Below are 23394 nucleotides of genomic sequence, written 5' to 3'. Positions count from 1 at the left end.
CTAACCTAACCTAACCTAACCTTACCTAACCTAACCTAACCTATCCTAACCTAACGTAACCTAGCCTATCGTATCCTAACCTAACATACGGCACTGCTAACCTAACCTAACCTAACCTTACCTTAACTTACCTATCCAAACCAAACGTAACCTAGTCTATTGTATCCTAACCTAACATACGGCACTGCTAACCTAACCTAACCTAACCTTACCTAACCTCACCTAACATATCCTAACCTAACGTAACCTAGCCTATCGTATCCTAACCTAACATACGGCACTGCTAACCTAACCTAACCTTACCTTACCTTACCTTACCTATCCTAACCAAACGTAACCTAGTCTATTGTATCCTAACCTAACATGCGGCACTGCTAACTTAACCTAACCTAACCTTACCTAACCTAACCTAACCTATCCTAACATAACCTAGCCTATCGTATCCTAACCTAACATACGGCACTGCTAACCTAACCTAACCTAACCTAACCTAACCTAACCTATCCTAACGTAACCTAGTCTATTGTATCCTAACCTAACATACGGCACTGCTAACCTAACCTAACCTAACCTAACCTAACCTAACGTAACCTAGTCTATTGTATAATAACCTAACATACGGCACTGCTAACCTAACCTAACCTAACCTAACCTAACCTAACCTAACCTAACGTAACCTAGTCTATTGTATCCTAACCTAACATACGGCACTGCTAACCTAACCTAACCTAACCTATCCTAACCAGACGTAACCTAGCCTATCGTATCCTAACCTAACATACGGCACTGCTAACCTAACCTAACCTAACCTAACCTTACCTAACCTAACCTAACCTATCCTAACCTAACGTAACCTAGCTTATCGTATCCTAACCTAACCTAACCTAACGTAACCTAGTCTATTGTATCCTAACCTAACATACGGCACTGCTAACCTAACCTAACCTAACCTAACCTAACGTAACCTAGCCTATCGTATCCTAACCTAACATACGGCACTGCTAACCTAACCTAACCTAACCTAACCTTACCTAACCTAACCTAACCTAACCTAACCTAACCTAACGTAACCTAGCCTATCGTATCCTAACCTAACATACGGCACTGCAAACCTTACCTATACTTACCTTACCTTACCTTACTTAACCTAACCTATCCTAACTTAACGTAACCTAGCCTATCGTATCCTAACCTAACATACGGCACTGCTAACCTAACCTAACCTATCCTAACCTAACGTAACCTACCCTATCGTATCCTAACCTAACATACGGCACTGCTAACCTAACCTAACCTATCCTAACCTAACGTAACCTATCCTAACCTAACGTAACCTACCCTATCGTATCCTAACCTAACATACGGCACTGCTAACCTAACCTAACCTAACCTAACCTAATCTAACGTAACCTAGCCTGTCGTATCCGAACCTAACCTAACCTAACCTCACCTCCCATTACCCATCTATATACTTTAACAATTCTATTTTTTATTTCTCTTCTTTGCTCCGTAACTCCCACATATTTTCTTTAACACAGGTCGTCATCAAAGAACGTGAACATACTTTACTATTTTACATGTCTCTTACAGGTATATATATGTTTTTTTTATGTAAAGAGATCTGTGTTTTTTTATTTATTATGAGCATCAAGAAACTGAATGAAACGAACATAGTAAAGGAACCTCTCCATCCGATCCATCCTCTCTTTTGGATGATGGAAAGATGAGGGAAAGAAAGGGAGGTGAAAGGAGATGAGTGGAGATGAGGGCGATGATGGGAGATGAGGAAAAGAAACGGAGCTGAGAGGTGGAGATGAGGAGAAGACAGGGAAATAAAGGGAGATGAGTGGATGCTGGCCAACTCATCTCCTCCCCACTCATCTCCTCGGTCGACACTGTACGGGGTATGTTTTAAGATGACCAAAGGAGGAGGAGGAGGAGGAGGAGGAGAAGGAGGAGGAGGAAGAAAGGCAAGAAAAGAAGAACAAAGGGAGATTAGAATAACAAGAGAAGTAAGAAGTACGAAAGAATACAGGAAAAGAGAAAAAGAAAGAGTATCCAGCATCCCACGAAGCCTCACACCGGTGGACTGAAGGGCGCCTGTCCTAACTCCCTATAGACTGAACACACACGGACACACAGGCGAGTCGAACCATTTGCCTTGAGTGCAGTCTAGTGGATTGACGTGCAGGCTCCCCCTCGTCGTCACCGCATCTCCGAGCAAACACTTAACGCTCTCAATGGCATGAAACCCGGCGAGGCAGAGACAGAGAGAGAGGATGAATGGATCGAGTGGGAGGTTCCATTATGACGCCGTAACTCCCATGGTCAGACAAGAGATAGATAGATAGATTGATAGATAGATAAAGAGAGAAGGATATACACACCAAGATATACACCGAAATAGAAAGGAATTGTACAGGATGATAGAGGATGGGAATATATATATATACACAAGCAAATGTCAAGTTAAATGTCACGTTAAGTAAAATGTGAAGTGTAAATACCGTAGAGTTAAACAATGAAAAAAAAATTTGTCTGGAAATATACACCATGACATTTACAGCGCAGGGAGAAGGTAGAAAACAATTAGTAAAAAAAATAATATAAATAGGAAACATGTCTGGCTAACTCAGGCGGAAATAACACCAAAAAAAATCAAAATAAAAAAAAATAATATAATTGGGCACACCAAATTCCTTACTGTCTAATAAAAAATAAACAATAAACAAGATCTAATTGATACCTCAGGAAAGGGTTTTCATACTCTTTATATAGTCATGAAATCATACAAAACACCAATAAATAGATAAATGAGAAAATAATAAATTAGGTCAAAGAAATAGCTCAGGAAGGTCTTAATATTATCCAATCATAAAATCGTGTAAGTCAAAACAGCAATGAATAAAGAAATACAAAAATAAACAAACCTCTGGAATATGAATCTCTAAGCAACAAGCACTGCATCATAACACCATTCCCCACACACATACGAGGCTCCGCTCAGAGTAAACAACACAGGCTTACCAACAGCCAGCCAGTCAGTCAGTCAGTCAGGGCTTATACTGGCGACCACGGAGAGGGGGAGAGACTATAAGCCGCTTCAGTGTGTGTGTGTGTGTGTGTGTGTGTGTGTGTGTGTGTGTGGAGGGGCTCTTATCTGGTTCAACACGGACATTACTATTCATGAAGGAACGATAATGAGGGTGGTGGTGGTGGTGGTGGTGGTAGTTTTTCCCTCCCCCTCTACCCCCCCCCATCTCTCTCTCTCTCTCTCTCTCTCTCTCTCTCTCTCTCTCTCTCTCTCTCTCTCTCTCTCTCTCTCTCTCTCTCTCTCTCTCTCTCTCTCTCTCTCTCTCTCTCTCTCTCTCTCTATTGTTGTAAGTGGAAGTTTTCTGAAAGGATTTAACAATGTCCTTGTGGTCAGTTTTTTCTTTTTTTTTCTTTTCTTTCCATTCGTTCAGTCTTTGTGTGAGGGAACTGTTGCGTTGTTGTTGTTGTTGTTGTTGTTTTCATTGTATTTCCTTACGTTTCTTTGTATTTCGCTTCGTGTTTCAGTTTCCTGGTTTGCGTTTCAATATGAGTGATTTTATTCTTTTTTTAGTGGTAAGTTTTGCGTTTTGGAAGGACGTAAGAGGTATTAGGAGCAGCGAGTAGCGGGCTTTTCTTTTCATTAATGTTTCCTTTTTTTGTGCCCTTGAGCTGTCTCCTTTGTTGTAAAAAAATGTATGATTCTACTACTACTACCACTACTACTACTACAACTACTACTACTGCTACTACTACTACTGCAACCATCCGTGTGTTTTATGGGGTGAATGAAGTGCCTACGTCTCCCCTTCCTCATTCATCAATTCCCCTTTTACTACGCATCATTTAAGCCCTGGTATCCGTCCCCTCTTCCCTCCTCCTCCTTCCCCTTTCTTCTTCCTTCTTCTGTTGCTCCTCCTCTTCCTCTTCTTCTTCCTCCTCCTCCTATTGTTTGTGGTTTTCTTCGTCTTGCTTTATCTACTGTTCCTCTTTTTCCTCCTCGTCCTCCTCCTCCTCCTCCTTCTGCTTATCATCTTACGCCTCTTCTCCTTCTTCTTCTTCTATTTCGTCTTTATCTTCTTTTTCTATCTCTTCTTTTTCTATTTCCTCTTCCTCTTCCTTTTCCTCCTCCTCTTCTACGATTTCGTCACCAACTTCTGCAGATATTTTTTTTTTTGTTTGAGGAAGTTTAAAGAAAAGAAGGATTTGCAGGAGGAGGAGGAGGAGGAGGAGGAGGAGGAGGAAATATGATAGAGGAAGAAGAAAGTGGGAAGAAGAGAGAGGAAGTGCTTATAATATACTTCTCTTTCCCTTCCTCTTGAGTTTATCCATGTCTTCCTCTTCCTCCAATTCCTCCTTCTCCTCCTCTTCCTTCTCTTCTTTCCATTCGCTTCCATCTTCCATTTCATTCAAGTTTCTAAGTCTGTTTTTTCTCTCCTTTCCTTTCTCTTCCTCTTCAATTTCTTCTTCTTTCTCCTCCTCCTCCTCCTCTTCCTCCTCTTCCTCCTCTCCACTTCCTTGCCCCATCTCTCATTTCATTCCCTACGGCTTTATTATTATTTTCTCTCGTGTTCCCTTCTCCTCCTCTTCGTTTTCCTCCTCCCCTTCTTCTCTTTCTTTATTTTCTCCTCATATTTTCATTTTTCATTTTCAGCTATGTTCAACTTCCACTATTTATTACACGCTCTCTCTCTCTCTCTCTCTCTCTCTCTCTCTCTCTCTCTCTCTCTCTCTCTCTCTCTCTCTCTCTCTCTCTCTCTCTCTCTCTCTCTCTCTCTCTCTCTCTCTCTCTCTCTCTCTCTCTCTCTCTCTCTCTCCCCACACCTTTCCCCTTTCCTAAGTTTCCCCAAGAAGGTTTCCCCAATGGTTTAAGTTCACCCACTTTCCCCCTTCCTTCCCCTTACTTTCCCCTCCCCTTCTGAAACCTCCAAATTCCCTCCTTCTTCTGTCCTTTCCCTTCTCTTCCTTCCCTTTCTTTCCTGTCTCTTCGTTATCTTTCTTTGGTTCTCCTTTCCTTTTTTCCTTTTTCTCGATTCTTTATTTTCCTTGTTCTGTCTTTCTTTTCCTTTCTTTCTGTCCTTTTCCTTCTTTTCCTTCCCTTTCTTTCCTGTTTCTTTATTGTGCTTCTATGGTTCTCCTTTCCTTCTTTTCTTTTTCTGATTATCTTCTTTTTTCGTTGTTCTGTCTTTTTTTCCTTTCTTTCTGTCATTTCCTTTCTTTTCCCTCCCTTTCTTTCCTGTTTCTTCATTGTCCTTCTTTGGTCCTCCTTTCCTTCTTTTCCTTTTCTCAATATCTTCATTTTTCCTGTTCTTTCCTTTTTTCCTATTTCCTCATTGTCATCGTTTTTCCCGTCCATCACTTTTATCAAATGCCCATATTCTTTTCCTCTCCTTTTCCTTTCTTTCCTTTTTTTCTCCCATTCCCTATCGTCTTCAACTTCCCTGTACTTTCCTTCTTTAACTTCCTTTTTTTCACATTTCCTTATATTCTTCTTTTTCCTGTCCTTCCCTTCATTCTTTTCCTTTTTTCCCATTTTCCAATCGCCTTCTTCTTCCCTGTCCTTTCTTTCTTTTCCTTCCCTCTTTTTCCGTTTCTCCAGTCTTCTTTTTTTCTGTGATCTTTTGGTTTTTCTTCCTTCATATGTAACTCCTCTCTCTCTCTCTCTCTCTCTCTCTCTCTCTCTCTCTCTCTCTCTCTCTCTCTCTCTCTCTCTCTCTCTCTCTCTCTCTCTCTCTCTCTCTCTCTCTCTCTAAGACACATCTGCTCAACTCTCTCTCTCTCTCTCTCTCTCTCTCTCTCTCTCTCTCTCTCTCTCTCTCTCTCTCTCTCTCTCTCTCTCTCTCTCTCTCTCTCTCTCTCTCTCTCTCTCTCTCTCTCTCTCTCTCTCTATCCCTTTCTATATCCATTCTCTTTCTATAATCCTTCCCATTTTTTAATTGTCTTCGTTTCCTTTGTCTTCTTCTGGCTATTCATGTCCCTTCTTCCTCTCTTCTCTTTTCCAAGTAATACAATATCCCTTCCTACGGGTATTCCCCTTTTTGAAGACTCTCCCTCTCTCTCTCTCCCTCTTTCTCTCTTCTTGTCCCTCCCCTTGGCGATACAACCTTCACCTCATTTTTCTGTTCCTTCTTCTCACATGTTTCTCCTTCTCTCTCTCTCTGTTTCTCTTTCTATATCTCTCTCTCAGTTCTTTTTCCTGTTCTTCTTCATCTCTTTATTCACCTTTCAATACAAATCCGTGTCATACCTTTACTAAGAGGATTAGACACATATGCTCAACTCTCTCTCTCTCTCTCTCTCTCTCTCTCTCTCTCTCTCTCTCTCTCTCTCTCTCTCTCTCTCTCTCTCTCTCTCTCTCTCTCTCTCTCTCTTGCCAACGAAGAGTAAGGCAGGTAATTACTTTACGCACCTGCCATTTGCACACCTGGGTTTAACGCCTGTCACCTGTGTGTGTGTGTGTGTGTGTGTGTGTGTGCGGTGTATCTGTGTATGAATGTATGTATGTGTGTGTATGAATGTATGTGTGTATGTATGTATGTATATTATTTACAGTCAAAGGCAATAAAGAAAGAAAAACAAACAAAAAAAGACCCCATGTATTTATATATGTATGTATGTATAAGTGTGTGAGTGTATTATATGTTTGTGTGCTACAGCGATATAGTCAGGTCATCCCGGAATGGTAGTAATAAAGTAGTAGTTACAGTAATAGTAGTAATAGTAGTAAAATGGTAGTAAGGTCATGGTGGACAGGAGCAACTGTACCATAAGGGGCCTATTAGTAGCAGCGTGCCAAAGAGATCTCCTTCCCTACCATCTACAAGTCCTACAATGCCAGAAGCCAATCGTGTGTGTGAGTGGGTGCTGGCTGTCTCTCGTCCTCCTTTACCCTTTTCCATACAATCTCATAAGCTAGCCGTGTGTGTGTGTGTGTGTGTGTGTGTGTGTGTGTGTGTGTGTGTGTGTGTGTGTGTATGTGGGGGTGGGGGGGTGGGGAGGGGGATACTGGCTCTCTTTCTTCCTCTCACTTCTTTTAGATTGCAATAAGCCAGCTGTGTGTGTGTGTGTGTGTGTGTGTGTGTGTGTGTGAGTGTGTGTGTGTGTGTGTGGGTGTGTGGGTGGGTGGGTGGGTGTGTGGGTGGGTGGAGGTAGTGCTGTTTCTCTCTCTCTCTCTCTCTCTCTCTCTCTCTCTCTCTCTCTCTCTCTCTCTCTCTCTCTCTCTCTCTCTCTCTCTCTCTCTCTCTCTCTCTCTCTCTCTCTATCTCTCCATTCCCCTACAATACCGCTAAGCTGGCTGTGTACAGGGGGACAGGTACAGGCTCTCTCCCTTCCCACACTAACCAGGAGTGATGTGGCTAAGACCTCTACGGGACATTTACATCGAGATTGAAAACTGGAGGAAAACGTAAACGGATGGAGGCGCTTGGGAGAGACATATTTTTCTTTTACAGCAAAGGAAGCAGTTCAGGGGCAGAAAAAAGGATATAAAAGCCCGCTAATCAATACTCCTATATAAAAAAAAGTATAGAGGAGTTGCCAAAAAAGAGGTCTTAAGTAAGTGATTAGACTAAGATCTGTATGGGATATTTGCATCGAGATTGAGAACTAGATGAACACACAGCAACATAACATAAGAACATAACGCATGGAAACGAATGTACACCCTTGGTAGAGATCTATGTCCTGCAGTGAACTTAGATTAACCAAGAGTGATGTGACTATAAGAACTCCACGGAACATTTGCATCGAGATTGAGAACTAGATGAACACACAGCAACATAAGAACATAACGTATGGAAACGAATGGACACGCTTGGTAGAGATCTATGTCCTGCAGTGAACTTAGACCAACCAAAAGTGATGTGACTATAAGAACTCCACGGAACATTTGCATCGAGATTGAGAACTAGATGAACACACCGCAACATAACATGAGAACATAACGCATGGAAACGAATGTACACCCTTGGGAGAGATCTATGTCCTGCAGTGAACTTATGCAGACTAACCAAGAGTGATGTGACTATAAGAACTCCACGGAACATTTGCATCGAGATTGAGAACTAGATGAACACACAGCAACATAACATAAGAACATAACGCATGGAAACGAATGTACACCCTTGGGAGAGATCTATGTCCTGCAGGGAACTTAGACTAACCAAGAGTGATGTGACTATAAGAACTCCACGGAACATTTGCATCGAGATTGAGAACTAGATGAACACACAGCAGCATAACATAAGAACATAACGCATGGAAACGAATGGACACGCTTGGAAGAGATCTATGTCCTGCAGTGAACTTATGCAGACTAACCAAGAGTGATGTGATTATAAGAACTCCACGGAACATTTGCATCGAGATTGAGAACTAGATGAACACACAGCAACATAACATAAGAACATAACGAATGGAAACGAATGTACACGCTTGGAAGAGATCTATGTCCTGCAGTGAACTTATGCAGACTAACCAAGAGTGATGGGACTAGGGGCACCGTGGGACATTTGCATCGAGATTGAAAACTAGAGAATAACAGAAATGAATGGAAGCGCTTGGGAGAGATCTATGTCCAGCAAGGAGAGTGAAACAGACTGATGATGATGGTAGTGATGGTGAGGGTTAGGTAAAGGTGGGTGTAAGGGTATGAGCTATAGATGTGCGTGGCCTCAGTGCTCATCTCCTTCACATTTTCCTGGGTCTATTCCTTCCGCTCTTTTCCTTAATCAAAACACTTCCATTTCCCCATTCTCTTCATTTCCCTGTCCTTCCCCTTCTCTCTTTTTCCTCTTTCCCTTTTTCCCCCATTTCCATTACAAAAACATTCCCAATTCTACATTCTTTTTTCCTTGTCCTTCCCTTCTTTTCCTTTTTTCCATTTTCCCATTTTTTCCTTTTTTTCCCCATTTCCCCTGATTTACCTGGACATGAGACAGGTGTGATATCCGGGTTACCACTGATTAGGTACCTTCCCCGGATTTCCCCAGGTACCCATTTATCTACCTGTCCGAGAGGGAAGGTGAACAGGTGGTTGGGATGTGTGGCAACTGCCCTAGCTGGGGTTCAAACCACTACTACTACTACTACTGCTATTGTTTTCGACACATCTATCTTACAAAATCTGATGTAGCTGCGCATAACTGATAATCTCCTTCTTACTCTTCTTCCTCTTCTTCCTTCTCCTCCTCGTTCTCATTTTCGATCTCCTATTTTTCCTTTTCTTCTTCTTCTTCTTCTTCTTCTTCTTTTTCTTCTTCTTCCTTCTCCTCCTCCTCCTTGTTCTCCTTTTCATTCTTTCTCGTTCTTCTTCTTCTCCTCCTCCTTCTTCTTTATCTTCTTTAACTCTTATTTTTCTTCTTCTTCTCCTCCTTTTTCTTCATCTTCTTTTTCTTCTTCCTACTCCTCCTCCTTCTTCTCTTCCTCCTCCTTCACGTCCTTCACCTTCACGGTTCACCACCTATTTCTTCACCACCACCACCACCTCCTCCTACTCCTCCTCCTCCTCCTCCTGATCCCCTCTTTATACAAGCCATTATCTCTTCATTTTCTCTCCCATCACTTTCCACAAAATTATCTTCGTGTTTAGTCTTCATATTCTTTATCCTCCTCCTCCTCTTCTTCTTCTTCCTCCTCCTCCTCCTCCTCCTCCTCTTCTTCTTCTTCTTCTTCTTGTGTACGTGAATCTCACTTCCTATAAGGGCGAGGTTGGTTACTTACTAAGACGTTTTTATTTTTGATTTTTTGTGAATCGTTTTTTTCTCCTTTATTACACACAACTATTTTTTTTCACTTTTATTCCATTTCATTTATCTTTTTTTTTTCTTCTGCTACTCTCTCTCTCTCTCTCTCTCTCTCTCTCTCTCTCTCTCTCTCTCTGTCTCTATCTATCTATCTATCTATCTTCCTCCAGTATATTCAACCTTTGTCATTTTATTCATGTCATTTTTCTTATATCCATCATTTTCTTTTACTTCCTTTCATCACCAGAATTCACAAGCATTTTATATAACTTCAAATCCTCCCTCTAAGTCTTTCTCCTCTCACGCATTTTTATAACCTTTTCATTTTACTAACTAGATTCCTTCATATTCATTTCCTCTCTCTCTTTCTCTTCATCAGATTCCACACACATTTTCGTATTGTTTAAATCATCTGTTTGTTTTTATTTTCTTCCGACAGTATATTTGACCTCTTCATTTTCACGGTCAGATATTTTTATTTCTTCAGATTTTTTCATTTTTCTTTTGTTTTCCTTTTTTTAAGTCAACAAGTGTTCTTCCCTGTCAGCCTTTACCATCTCCCAATGCTTTCCTGTTATATATCTTCTTGTTCTTCTTCTTTTTCATTTTCTTCTTCTTCTTCTTCTCTTCCAATACATGTAACAGTTCTTCCTTCTCCGTTTTATTTTGCTGCATCTTCATAATCTTCTTCTTCTTCTTCTTCTTCTTCTTCTTCTTCTTCTTCTTCTTCCTCTTCTTCGTCTCTTCCAATACATGTAACAGTTCTTCCTTCTCCGTTTCATTTTGTTGCATCATAATTATTTTCCTCTTCTTCTTCTTCCTCTTCTTCGTCTCTTTCAATACATGTAACAGTTCCATTTTACTGAACACATTTTTCTTTTCCTTTGTCTCCGTTTCTCTCTGTGTGTCAGGCAGGCAAATATATTCTTCTTCGTTATTTCAGATTTCAAAACTATTGCGTATTGTAATAAGTCGTCCTTCTTTTTTTCATTTTTTACCTTCTCCTCCTCCTCTTCCTGCTCCTCTTATTTTTCTTATTTTATGTATTTTTATTTTCCTCTCTTTCTTCTTTACATTTTTCTACTTCTTCTCTCCTTTCTCTTCTTCATTCTTTTTCTTCGTCTTTCTTTTCTTCTTTTTTCTCTTCTTTCCTTCGCTTTCTTTCTCTTCTTATTTTTCTTATTCTCTCTTCTGCTTTTTCTTCTTTATTTTTCTTCAACTTTATCTTTTCTTCTTCTCCTTCTCCTCTTCTCCTCACCTCCTTCCTCTCCTTTTTCTGTATAACTGTCCCCCTCTCCTTCTTCTTCTTCCTTTACCTCTCACTCCTCTTCTTCTTTCTCCTCCTCTATTTTCATTCTAAGCTCCCCTTTATCCTCTTTTCCCTCGTCCAGTTCACACGACCAATCCATTTTCGCCGTCAATATGTTTCAGGCCTTTCACACCCTCGGGAAAGGCGGGTTTTGTTCCGTTAAAAAATATCGCTTTACAAGAATCTAGGTGGTTTTATTTCATGACAGACTGACTGACGTTGAAACCGATTTGATGAGTGACTGACTGGGTGATTGGGTGATTGACTGATTGGCCGAGTGACTAACTGATTACCTGATTGACTGAGCGACTGACTGACTGATTCGCCTACTGACTGACTATTGGGTGACTGAGTGATTGACTGAGTGATTGATTGATTTGACTGACTGACCGACTAAATAACTGACTGACTGGCTGACTGAGTGATGGTTTGATTGCCTAAATGACTGAAAAATTAACTGCCTCACTAATTAACTAACTGAAAAAGCGACTGACTGGCTGACTTCGTGACTGATTGATTGACTGACTCACTGACTGACTGGCTGACTGAGTGATGGTTTGATTACCTAAATGACTGAAAAATTAACTGACTCACTAATTAACTAACTGAAAAAGCGACTGACTGGCTGACTGAGTGATTGACTGATTGACTGACTCACTGATTAACTGACTGACTGAGCGACTTCATGCATGTTGTTTATTTCATGACTGACTGATTGAGCGACTGACTGGCTGACTGAGCGATGGACTGACTAACTGACTGACTGAGTGTTGTTTTATTTCAGGTGTTAAATCATCTATAAGCTTTTCTTTCCTTTAGTTCACATGGTAATTCTTTTCTTTTCTTTTCTTCTTTTTGATCAGTTGGTTCTAAGTCTCTTCTCACTCTCGTAAAGGCAAGTCTTATTCATTAACTATTATGCACGTTTTAATTTCTCTTCTTCATATTTTCTTTTTCCCTCTTTTCTCCTTTATCTTCCTCCTCTTTCGTTTCTTTTATTCGTCTTTTGTCTAACGCTTTTCCCATATCGCTGTTTTCTTTCTTTTTTTTTCTTTCTGTGGCCTAAAAAAGCACTCCGTCATTAGATGAAAGGCCTTCGTTCTTTCGCTTTCCTTTCGTTTTTATCTGAATTTCTTCCCGTGCTCTTTCATACTGTTATATCATCATCATCATCATCATCATTTTCCTTCTTTTGGCTCACATGCTTATTCTTTTCTTTTCTTCTTTTTTTCAATCATTCAGTTCCGGGAAAAGGAAGTCTTCGTTAAAAATACTATGCACTAATTCATCCAGCTTTTTTTTTTTTGTGGCCTAAATAGCACATAATCACTTCATCTATGGCCTTTGTTCTCTCTCTCTCTCTCTCTCTCTCTCTCTCTCTCTCTCTCTCTCTCTCTCTCTCTCTCTCTCTCACTTTTTTATTTTTTTTTAGATTTGCTTTTTATTTCAGTCTCTTCCCGTGCTCTTTTTCATGCCCTTTGACGTCATCAGTCCTATTTTCCTTTCTTTAGTTCACGTTATAATTATTTCTTTCTCTCTTTCTTTCTATCATTTCTTTATCTTATTTTCTTCATATTTTCTTACCTTTTCTCTATCACTTTCTTTATCTATTCTCTCTATCTTTAATCTTTTCTTTACCTCTTTACTTTCTCTCTCATTACTCTTTCTATCTCCATATTTATCCTTTCTCTCTATCTTTAATATTTTCTTTACCTCTTTATCTTCTCTCTCATTAATCTTTCTATCACTTTCTTTATCTTTTCTCTCTATCTTTAATATTTTCTTTACCTCTTTATCTTCTCTCTCATTAATCTTTCTCTCACTTTCTTTATCTCCTCTCTCTATCTTTAATATTTTCTTTACCTCTTTATCTTCTCTCTCATTAATCTTTCTCTCACTTTCTTTATCTTTTCTCTCTATCTTTAATATTTTCTTTACCTCTTTATCTTCTCTCTCATTAATCTTTCTCTCACTTTCTTTATCTTCTCTCTCTATCTTTTATCTTTTTCTTTACCTCTTTTACCTTCTTTCTATCACTATCTTTATCTCCTCTCTCTATTTTTTACCTTTTTCTTTATTTCTTTACCTTCTTTCTTTACCCTTTCTCTATCACGTTCTTCACCAAATCTCTTCCTCTTTTCTCCTTCGTTCTGATTTTTCTTTTCCTCATTTTCTCCTTCCTCCCTTTTTCGTTTACTTTCTCCCAATTATTATTATTATTATTATTATTATTATTATTATTATTATTATTGTTATCACTTATTTTTATTCTTTCTTTCTTGCTTCTTCTTTATTTCTTTGTCCATTTTAATTATTTTGCATCCATTATATTCACCGCAAAAATCATTCCTTTTTATATAATTATTTTCCTTCAGTCCTCCTCCTCCTCCTCCTCCTCTTCCATTACCGTCCCTCCATCATAAAACTCTCTCTCTCTCTCTCTCTCTCTCTCTCTCTCTCTCTCTCTCTCTCTCTCTCTCTCTCTCTCTCTCTCTCTCTCTCTCTCTCTCCTGTATTATTTCATTTTGCCGAGTGTAGGTCATCTTCAAAATACAGAAGTTTCCCCTCAAAAGGAAGTAATATTCGAGAACTTCTGAGTAGCCAACCACCAATGTATAAAAGGGCGTAATAAAATGGAGGAGTTATACGTATATAGCCCACTCACTCACTCCGTTTTCTATTTTATTTTATTGGTGGAGGGAGGGGGGTAGAGGGGATTGGACAGCCTATTATATACATGGATCTGATAGCGTTTAGGTTTCGTATTTTTTTATAGTAGTGCTTATTTCTTGTTCTGATATTCTTGGTCTATAATAATAATGATAATTCAATAATACTAATACTAATGATACGTGGTTCATCTATGGATTTTATTTTTCTTTTATTTTTACTTCTTTCTCTGCTTTACTTTTTTCTTTATTTTCTTCATTTTTTCCTTTGTCTTTTCTTAATCTTACCTTTTTTATTTTCTTTTAGTCATTCTCTTTCCTTTATCTTCTCTGCTTTATTTTCTTCATATTTTCTTTTCCTTTTCTTCTTTTCTTCATATTTTCTTTTCCTTTTCTTCTTTTCTTCATATTTTCTTTTAACTTTTTTTTCTTTTCTTTTTCTCTGACATTCTTGGCCTAAACTACTAAAACTACTACTACTACTACTACTAATAATAATAATAATAATAATAATAATAATAATAATAATAATAATAATAATCTAAACAGTATAAACGAAAAAATAATTAATTCCTGCTTGTTTATCATCTAAGTTATATGATATTTGTCGTGTGTTGTGAGGTATATATATTTTCCCACCCCTTCCAGTATTTCTTTCAGTCATTCGTTAATATTTTCGTCCTCTCTCTCTCTCTCTCTCTCTCTCTCTCTCTCTCTCTCTCTCTCTTTGGGGGCACTTTCAAGGCGTCTACGTAATCAAATTTGAAAGTCCCTACTAATTAAATTCCAAGGGCTTATTCCATTTTATATTATACCTTCATTTTATTTATATTTTTACTCCTCGCATTTATTCACTCATCTATATTTCTCAATTTCGCTTTGCGGGGGAAGGGATTAAGTTATTTTGAATTTCACTCACTTATCGCTCTCACATTTCTTTATTTCTACGTTTACTTCTTGGATTTATTGATTCACTGACAGACTTCTTAATTTTCCCCGCAGTGTTGCATCTCTTTCTATCTTCTATCGATATGTTCATGCTGGCTGCTCTTCTGAACTTGCTAACTACATGCTGCACACGACTTTCTACTCTAGCTCATCTATATGCTGTCCAAATCCCTTATGCAGGAGTTAACCAGCATCTTCATTCTTTCATCTGATACTGCTGACTTAATACCTCACACACCTTTCTACACTTGCTCATCCCTATCCTGTCCAAATCCCTTATGCATGAGTTAACCAGCATCTTCATTCTTTCATCTGAACCTGCTAACTGAATACCTCACACACCTTTCTACACTTGCTCATCCCATCTTCATTCTTTCATCTGAGCCTGCTAACTACAAGCTGCACACGCCTTTCTGCTCTAACTCATCCCTATGCCATCCAAATCCCTTATCTAAGAGTCAATCAGCATCTTCATTCTTGCATTTGAACCTGCTGACTACATGCTGCACACGACTTTCTACTCTTGCTCATCCCTCTACTATCCAAATCCCCTATGCAAGAGTTAACCAGCATCTTCATTCTTTCATGTGAACCTGCTAACTACTTGCTGCACATGACTTTCTACTCTTGTACATTCCTATCCCGTCCAAATCCCCTATGCAAGAGTTAAGCAGCATCTTCATTCTTTCATGTGACCCTGTTAACTGCATGCTGCACACAACTTTCAACTCTTGCTCATCCCTATACTCTCCAAATCCCTTATGCAAGAGTTAACCAGTATCTTCATTCTTTCATCTGAACCTGCTAACTACTTGCTGCACACGACTTTCTATTCTTGTTCATCCCTATGCTATCCAAATCCATTATGCAAGAGTTAACTAGCATCTTCATTCTTTCATCCCTTCCGCTGATAAACTCTGCAATAGCCTCTCTTAGTCTGTATTTCCTCCTGCCTATAACTTCAAGAGGAGAGTATCAATACACCTCTCCTTCAGCAACTAGCCTCTCATTCTTTTCTCTTTTACTGGAGGGCTTTTTTTTGTGTTATTTTATGTTATTTGCCCTTGAGATGCCTCCCTTGCTGTATTGAAAAAACCCTCGTATTTATCTATCTCACTATTTCTCTTTGAGGGGGAAGGTATTAGATCGCTCCCCTCGCCCTTTTTTGTTGGCCAGAGGATACAACACAGCGGGATCAGACTCGAGTGGACCCCAGCCCCGCCTCGTTCCCCCTCGGCTCTCTCGGCCCTGAACAACGCAATATAAACAAACTATTCCGGGCAGCGAGGAGGGAGAGCCAGCCACGTACGCCCTTATATACATACACGGGATAAAGAACTAGTTTGATACCCTGTGGCGACTCTTGAAACCTGAATCTAGTGTCTCTTGTCATCTGAAGGGCTGCGTCTGGCTCTCTTTTTAATTTATCCTCACATTCCGCAAGTAAGCTTAAGGGGCGAAAGCTGCACATAATATGATCTAAACGAGAGGCTGGATAATGTCACTCTACCAACCTCCGTCAATATACAGTGTCTTTTCCTTGTGTTTTCCTCTCCTAATAGCAGTTTATTAACGCTGGGAAGGAAGACAGCGCCGTGGGTACCTACTGCTGTTACTGTTTGCTTTTTTTTATAGCAAGGGAAGCAATTCAAGGGTACAAAAAGTAATTATGGGGAAAAAGAAAGCCCACTAAATATTGCCCCCATAAAAGAGTTTAGAAGAGGGCCCAAAAGAGAGATCAATTTCGGGTTACTACTACTACTACTACTACTACTACTACTACTACTACTACTACTACAAGGAATTCATATTGCAGAGAACGTTTTTATTTTGTTCAATCTGCTTTCCTCTTGTTTGTCACACACACACACACACACACACACACGTCTTTTCACCAAGCCTCCAAGAAATCCAATATGCTAACACAATTCCAACACTATGACAACACCACTATCACTAAACCAATCAGTGCATATACCACCACCACCACCACCCTCCGGTCCCACACAAATCCCTATCCTATATATTGGAGACCGAAGAATCAGTTTACTGGGGGACTGACAGCGCTAACCAGGCGGACAACAAAAACTACTGATGTTGCTTCGGGCGTCTGCGTTATGATCAAGTATTGTCGAGAGGGAAAGGCTGCCAATCCGCCCTGTCTCCTTGTCGCCGTGGAGATGGGACGATGAATAGGTTATAGGACGCGGTGGAAGAGAAGGAGGAAGTAGAGGAAAGAGACTTAGGAGAGAGAGTTAGGAGATGATGGAAAGGAGGAGAAAAGCACATATAGAAAAAGAAATAGAAAAGAGTTTCAAGGAGGAGAAGAATGAGAGACAAGAAGAGGAAGAGGAAGAGGAAATAGACTTAGGAGAGAGAGTTAGGAGATGATGGAAAGGAGGAGAGAAGCAGATATAGAAAAAGAAATAGAAAAGAGTTTCAAGGAGGAGAAGAATGAGAGACAAGAAGAGGATGTAGAGGAAATAGACTTAGGAGAGAGAGTTAGAAGATAATGGAAAGGAGGAGAGAAGCAGATATAGAAAAAGAAATAGAAAAGAGTTTGAAGGACGAGAAGAATGAGACAAGAAGAGGAAGAGAAAGAGGAATAGAAAATAGACTTAGGAGAGAGTTAAGAGATAGTGAAGAATAGGAGGAAGAGAAAGGCAGATGCAGAAAAAGACGACGAGGAGAAGGAAAAAGGAAAGAGTTTGAAGGAGGAGAATAATGAGAGACAAGGAAAAGAGGAAGAGGAAGAGGAAATAGACTTTGGAGAGAGAGAGTTGGAATTTGGTGAAGAGGAGAAGGAGGAGAGACGCAGAAGAATAAAAGAATGATCAGAAAAAGGAAATAGAAGAAAGTCCGGAGAAATTACAAATAGCTGGAGGGTGGGAGACAAAGAAGAGGAGGAGGAGGAGGAAGAGAAAACAAGACATAGAAGAGAGTTAGGAGATTATGATAAAGGGGAGGAGTAGGAGGAAGAGAGACAGAAAAAAATAAGAAAGAAAAAAGAGGAAATAAGACATAGGAGAAAGTTACAAATATGATGATGATGATGAGGAGGAGGAGGAGGAGGAGGAGGAAGAGGAGGAGGAAGAAGAGACAAAGAAAAGGAAGAGAAGGAGAAAGTGGATATAAGACTTAGATTAGAGTTAGGAGAGGGCGATAAAGAGGAAGAGGAGGAGGAGGAAGAGGAAAATGGCTGAAGAAGAAGAGGAAGAGGAAACAAAACGAGGTGAGTTAGATATTGCTGAAGCGAAGAAGAAGAAGCATGAGAGAGAGAAAAAGAATGAATATAAGAGACAGACGAGGAAGAGAAGGAAACAAGACACGGAGGACGATAATGAGGAGGAGGAGGAGAAAGAGAGAATAAAAAGGGAAAACGTATAACAAGATTTAGAACGAAGGAAGTGGTTGACAGACGAGAAAGAGGAGGAGAAGGAAATGGAGAGAAAAAGGGAGGAGAGGAGAGGTTTAAGAACGAAGGGACAACAGGAGGAGGAGGAGGAAGAGGAAGAGGAGGAGGAGTATGGAAGAAAGAAAGAGAATTAGAAGGTAAGAAGGAGGGAAGAAACAAGAAAGCGAAATGCAATAAAAGAAGGAGGAGGAGGAGGAGGAGGTCAAGGACAGAGTAAAAAGAGAGAGAGAGAGAGAGAGAGAGAGAGAGAGAGAGAGAGAGAGAGAGAGAGAGAGAGAGAGAGAGAGAGAGAGAGAGAGAGAGAGAGAGAGAGAGAGAGAGGTGCAAGAAGAGAAGGATAACTAAACAAGACAAACAAAGGGACTGGAAAAGAAGACGAGGGAAAGGAAGAGGAAGAGAAGATTAGGAGGAAGAATAGGAGGAGGAGAAGGAGGAGGTAAGAAGAACTGGAAAAGAGAACATAACATAAAAGAAGAGGAAAAAGCTAAAAAGTGAGGAAAAGAGGAAAAAAGAGGAAAAAAGTAAGAAGTGTCGAGAGAACATGCGGAGAGAAGAGGAAACAAAAAGGAAGAAAAAGATAAAAAGAGGAAAGAAGAGGAAAAGAAGATAAGAAAATGAGAGAACATACGAAGAAAAGAAAAGAGGAAAAACGGGAAGAGGAAAGAAGAGAATGGGAAAAGAGGGAAAACGGGAAGAGGAAAGAAAGAGAAAGGTAAAGAAGGAACGAAACGGAGAGAACGTAACCTTGGAGAAGAGGAAAGAAAGAGGGAAGGAAAGTAAGAGGAAGGGAAGGGAACGTACCATCCTGAGGCGAGCCGGGCGAAGGTGAATCTCTTCTAAACCCCGAGCGAGCGGTGGAACTCGAGGAAGACGAAATATATGTGTTTGGGGACCTTCCTGCATTACTGGGTGACAGGTTAGTACGGGGGAGGGGGGGAGATGACCACGACACACGCCCTTACTGACTGACTGACTGACTGGGTGAGTGAGGGACTGAGTGACTGGATGACTGACTTCCCCACTGACTGACTGACTGGTTTACTGAATGACTGAGTGAGTGAGTGAGTGACTGGCTGGCTAGCTGGCCGAGTGATTGACTGAGTGACTGAGTGACTGATTGACTAAATGACTGACTGGCTGACTGAGGGACTGGTTGATTGGCTAAGTGGCGAATTGACTAGCTGGCTAACCGACTAACTGACTGACTGGCTGACTAACTGACTGACTGACTACTGGCTGACTAACTAACTGACTGACTGACCGACTAAGTAGCTGGCCTATTGACTGAATGGCTTACTGTCTGGCGGACTGATTTACTGACTGACAAACTGGACTTCTAACTGACTGGCTAAATGACTGGCTGACTAACTGACCTAGTACCTGACTGACCTACTGACTGACTTACTGACTGACAAACTGAACTACTAACTGACTGACTGACTGACTAACTTACCTACTGATTGACTTACTGACTGACAAACTGAACTATTAACTGACTGACTGACTGACTGAGTTAATCACTTTTCCTGCGCACTGACTGACATATCGCATTACCTAATACGCCCGCGGGGAGCTCTCTGGTTGACGTTAATGACTGCGTTCTGTATGATAAGGATAATGATATGACTTTTAATACACATGCAAGTAATAATAATAATAATAGTAATAATACTAATACTAATACTAATAATGGTGGTGGTGGTGGTGATGGTTGTAGTAGTAGTAGTAGTAGTAGTAGTAGTAGTAGTAGTAGTGGTAATAGTAGTAGTAGTAGTAGTAGTAGTAGTAGTAGTAGTAGTAGTAGTAGTAGTAGTAGTAGTAGTAGTAGTAGTAGTAGTAGTAGTAGTAGCAGAGGACGAAGAAGATAAAGTAAGAGATAGGAGTCGATTATAACAACAACAACAACAACAAGACCATCATCACCACCACCACCCCCAACAACAACAACAAGGCTCAAAGTCCCGGCCCTTAACAATACACGCCACGCCATTCTGAGCCTCCGTGGAAAGTGTGACGAAGCGTAACGGAAGAAAAAAAAAAAAGTGTGGAAAGTTAAAAATAATTAAGGCAAGGCAACTCAGGCCAGGTAAGGGAGGCGGAAGGTAAACAGAGGGACAGGTAATTAGGGAAGGTAAAGTTAACTAGATCAGAAAAGGGGAAATTAATTAGGGGTAGCTTAAGGTAAATAGCTGTGTTAAGGTGGCGCTAAAGAGGTGAGGGAAGGTAAGGAAAGGTTAGGAGATTAGAAAAAAGGGAAGGACAGGTATTGAGACAGGCCGCAAGATAAGGGAAGGTAAGAAGGGATTGGGAAAGGTATGGAAAAGGTTAAGCGGTGTGATAAGGTCGCTAAAGAGGTGAGGAAAGGTAAGGAAAGGTTAGGAGATTAGAAAAAAGGGAAGGACAGGTATTAAGACAGGAAGCAAGGTAAGGGAAGGTAAGAAGGGACTGGGAAAGGTATGGAAAAGGTTAAGCGGTGTGATAAGGTCGCTAAAGAGGTGAGGAAAGGTAAGGAAAGGTTAGGAGATTAGAAAAAAGGGAAGGACAGGTATTAAGACAGGAAGCAAGGTAAGGGAAGGTAAGAAGGGATTGGGAAAGGTATGGAAAAGGTTAAGAGGTGTGATAAGGTCGCTAGGGAGGTGAGGGAAGGTACGGAGATTAGAAAAAGGTAAGGCCAGGTAAAAAGAAGTGAGGGGAGGGGTGAAAAAATGAGACGAGGAGAGTTGATGAAAGGTAAGGAGATAATTGAAGGTAAGGAGAGGTAAGGTGAGATCAGAGTACAGTTAAGGAAAGGTAAGTAAAAAATAGGTAATTGGTAAAGAGATAATGACACGATGATAAGAAAAGTTGATGAAAGGCAAGAAGATAATTGAAGGTAAGGAGAGGTAACGTTAGATTAGGGAAAAGTTAAGGAAAGTTGAGTATAAGAGTAGGTAATAGGTAAAGAGATAATGACATACGATAATGAGACGAGGGAAAGTTGATGAGAGGTAAGGAGATAATTGAAGGTAAGGAGAGGTAACGTTAGATTAAGAATAATTAAGGAAAGGTATATATAAGAATAGGTAATAGGTAAAGAGATAAGGACATACGATAATGAGACGAGGGAAAGTTGATGAAAGGTAAGGAGATAATTAAAGGTAAGGAGAGGTAACGTTAGATTAAGAATAGGTAGGGAAAGTCAAGTAGAAGAATAGGTAAAGAACAAAAACGAGACGAGGAAAGGCAAGGAAACGTAAGGAGATAATTATTGAAGGTAAGAGATAACGTGAGATTAGGGAGTAGTTAAGGAAAGGTATATATAAGAATAGATAAGGAACGAAAATGAGACGAGGAAAGGCTGTGTATGCTAGAAACACAACCAAGACACACAACCACTATCACCATCATCAACAACAACAACAACAAAAACAACAACAATTACCTTAACCACCACCACCGCTACGATCGTTACCACCACCACTACCGCCGCCGCCGCCACTAAGAAAAAGAAGAAGAAGAAAAACAAGAAGAACAAGAACAAGAGCAACAACAAGAATACCACCACCACCACCACCACCACCACCACTGCACGTTCCCAGTCAACCGTGTAGTTCAAAGTCCAAACAAATGCTCAATATTCAGAATACCATTGCCTCGGTCTTTGGGAGGGGGGATAGCGGAGAGCACCGTGCACAAATATACGTACGAACAAACATTCATACATTCATACATCGCTCATACACCGATGCATGTATGAACTTCCACCCCTTGTACATTCATTTATACAACAGCACTGAAGTTAGAATGAATGTTGAGCGTATCTTCTGCCTATCACATCAAGTTCTGGAGGACGAAAAGAAATTGATTGGGTTCATGGTGCAGACAAATGGCCACACTACCACCTGGGTCATACAACTACACCCTGGAAATGCCCACGACTCGTACGAAAGCCTTTAAAGTGTTTAAGAATAGAGTAAAAGTTTCCTTTCCTTTATCCCGCTAATGACCAAAGCACAATACCTCACTCACGACCGCTTACAAAGAGGACGTATTACCTCTGCTCTCATATTTCTCTCACCTCTATAACATACATTCTTAATCCCTACATCTCTGCTAATCATAAACCTTCATTCCTTCTCTTTATCTCATTCTTAAACAAAAATAAAATACCTCATCCACGACAGTTTACAGAAAGAACGTCTTACCTAACCTAACCTAACCTTGCCTTGCCTTACCTAACCTAACCTAACCTAACCTAACCTTGCCTTGCCTTGCCTTGCCTAACCTAACCTAACCTAACCTAGCCTTGCCTTGCCTTGCCTAACCTAACCTAACCTAACCTAACCTTGCCTTGCCTTGCCTTACCTAACCTTACCTTACCTTGACTCGTCTTGCCTTACCTAACCTTGCCTTGCCTTGCCTTGCCTTACCTATCCTCCCATCCCTTACCTTATCTTCCCTTCCCTCTCCTCTAACCTAACCTAACTCCCGTATCACCTCAGCTCTCTTCCTTTCCTCACCTCCATAACAAGCATCTCTAGCATCCCACAATAAACGTACCAAACACGAACATCCTCCTCCTTCCCTCTGTATCTATTCCTTGCCGAGCGCTCCTGTATCACCTCAGCTCTTTACCTTTCCTCACCTTCATAACAAGCATCTCTAGCATCCCACAATAAACGTACCAGACACAAACATCCTCCTCCCTTTCCAATGTATCTATTCCTAGCCGAGCACACAGTTTCTCCGCGAGTGTTTACAGTAAAGGGGCGTCACCTCGCCACCTCCTCCTCCTCCTTCTTGAGTCCAATCCCACACTGCAGAGGAGACGCTAACTCGTTTTACTCGGGGTACGCGGCGGGGAAGGAGACGAGCTGGCGAGATGGCTGACTGTATGGCTTGCTGACTGACTGGCTGGGTGTATGGCTTGGTCCGACTGGCTGGTTGGCTGACTGGCTGGCCACTCAAGGGACGAAGGCATTACAAGGCCAAAGACACGTGTTTGCACTCTCGCCGCAGGGAAATTGAAGTCCTCGAGAAGGGAAGAATCGTGAACTAAATTTGATTGCATTATTTTTTGGGGCCAATTTTGTTTTGGAGAAGTGGCGTGTTGTTTTGTATATATTTACTAATTTTTCAGTGTAATATTGCTTTGTCTTCTATGCTGAAAAGAGAAATTGAAGTTCTCGAGTAGGGAAGAATCGTGAACTAAATTTGATTGCGCTCTTTTTTGGCCACTTTTGTTTTGGAGAAGTGACGTGTTGGTTTCATATATTAACTCATTTTTCAGTTTAATGTTGC

The 23394-nt window shown here is 40.5% G+C and overlaps 1 protein-coding gene across 1 annotated transcript in view; it reads right to left on the bottom strand.

The window, feature by feature from the left end:
• The window catches only part of LOC127006991 (glutamate-gated chloride channel-like), a 91371-nt gene extending 69784 nt beyond the window's left edge, over positions 1 to 21587 (bottom strand). The window contains exon 1 of the mRNA XM_050877451.1: positions 21536 to 21587. The gene's annotated coding sequence lies outside the window, so the exon portion shown is untranslated. The remainder of the gene's footprint in view (positions 1 to 21535) is intronic.
• Between the last annotated feature and the right edge of the window lie 1807 nt (positions 21588 to 23394).

This window comes from Eriocheir sinensis, chromosome 34, assembly GCF_024679095.1.
Source record: "Eriocheir sinensis breed Jianghai 21 chromosome 34, ASM2467909v1, whole genome shotgun sequence".
NCBI lineage: Eukaryota > Metazoa > Arthropoda > Malacostraca > Decapoda > Varunidae > Eriocheir > Eriocheir sinensis.
The sequence above is the reverse complement of the archived record's forward strand: the minus strand, read 5'-3'. Positions and strand labels throughout refer to the sequence as shown.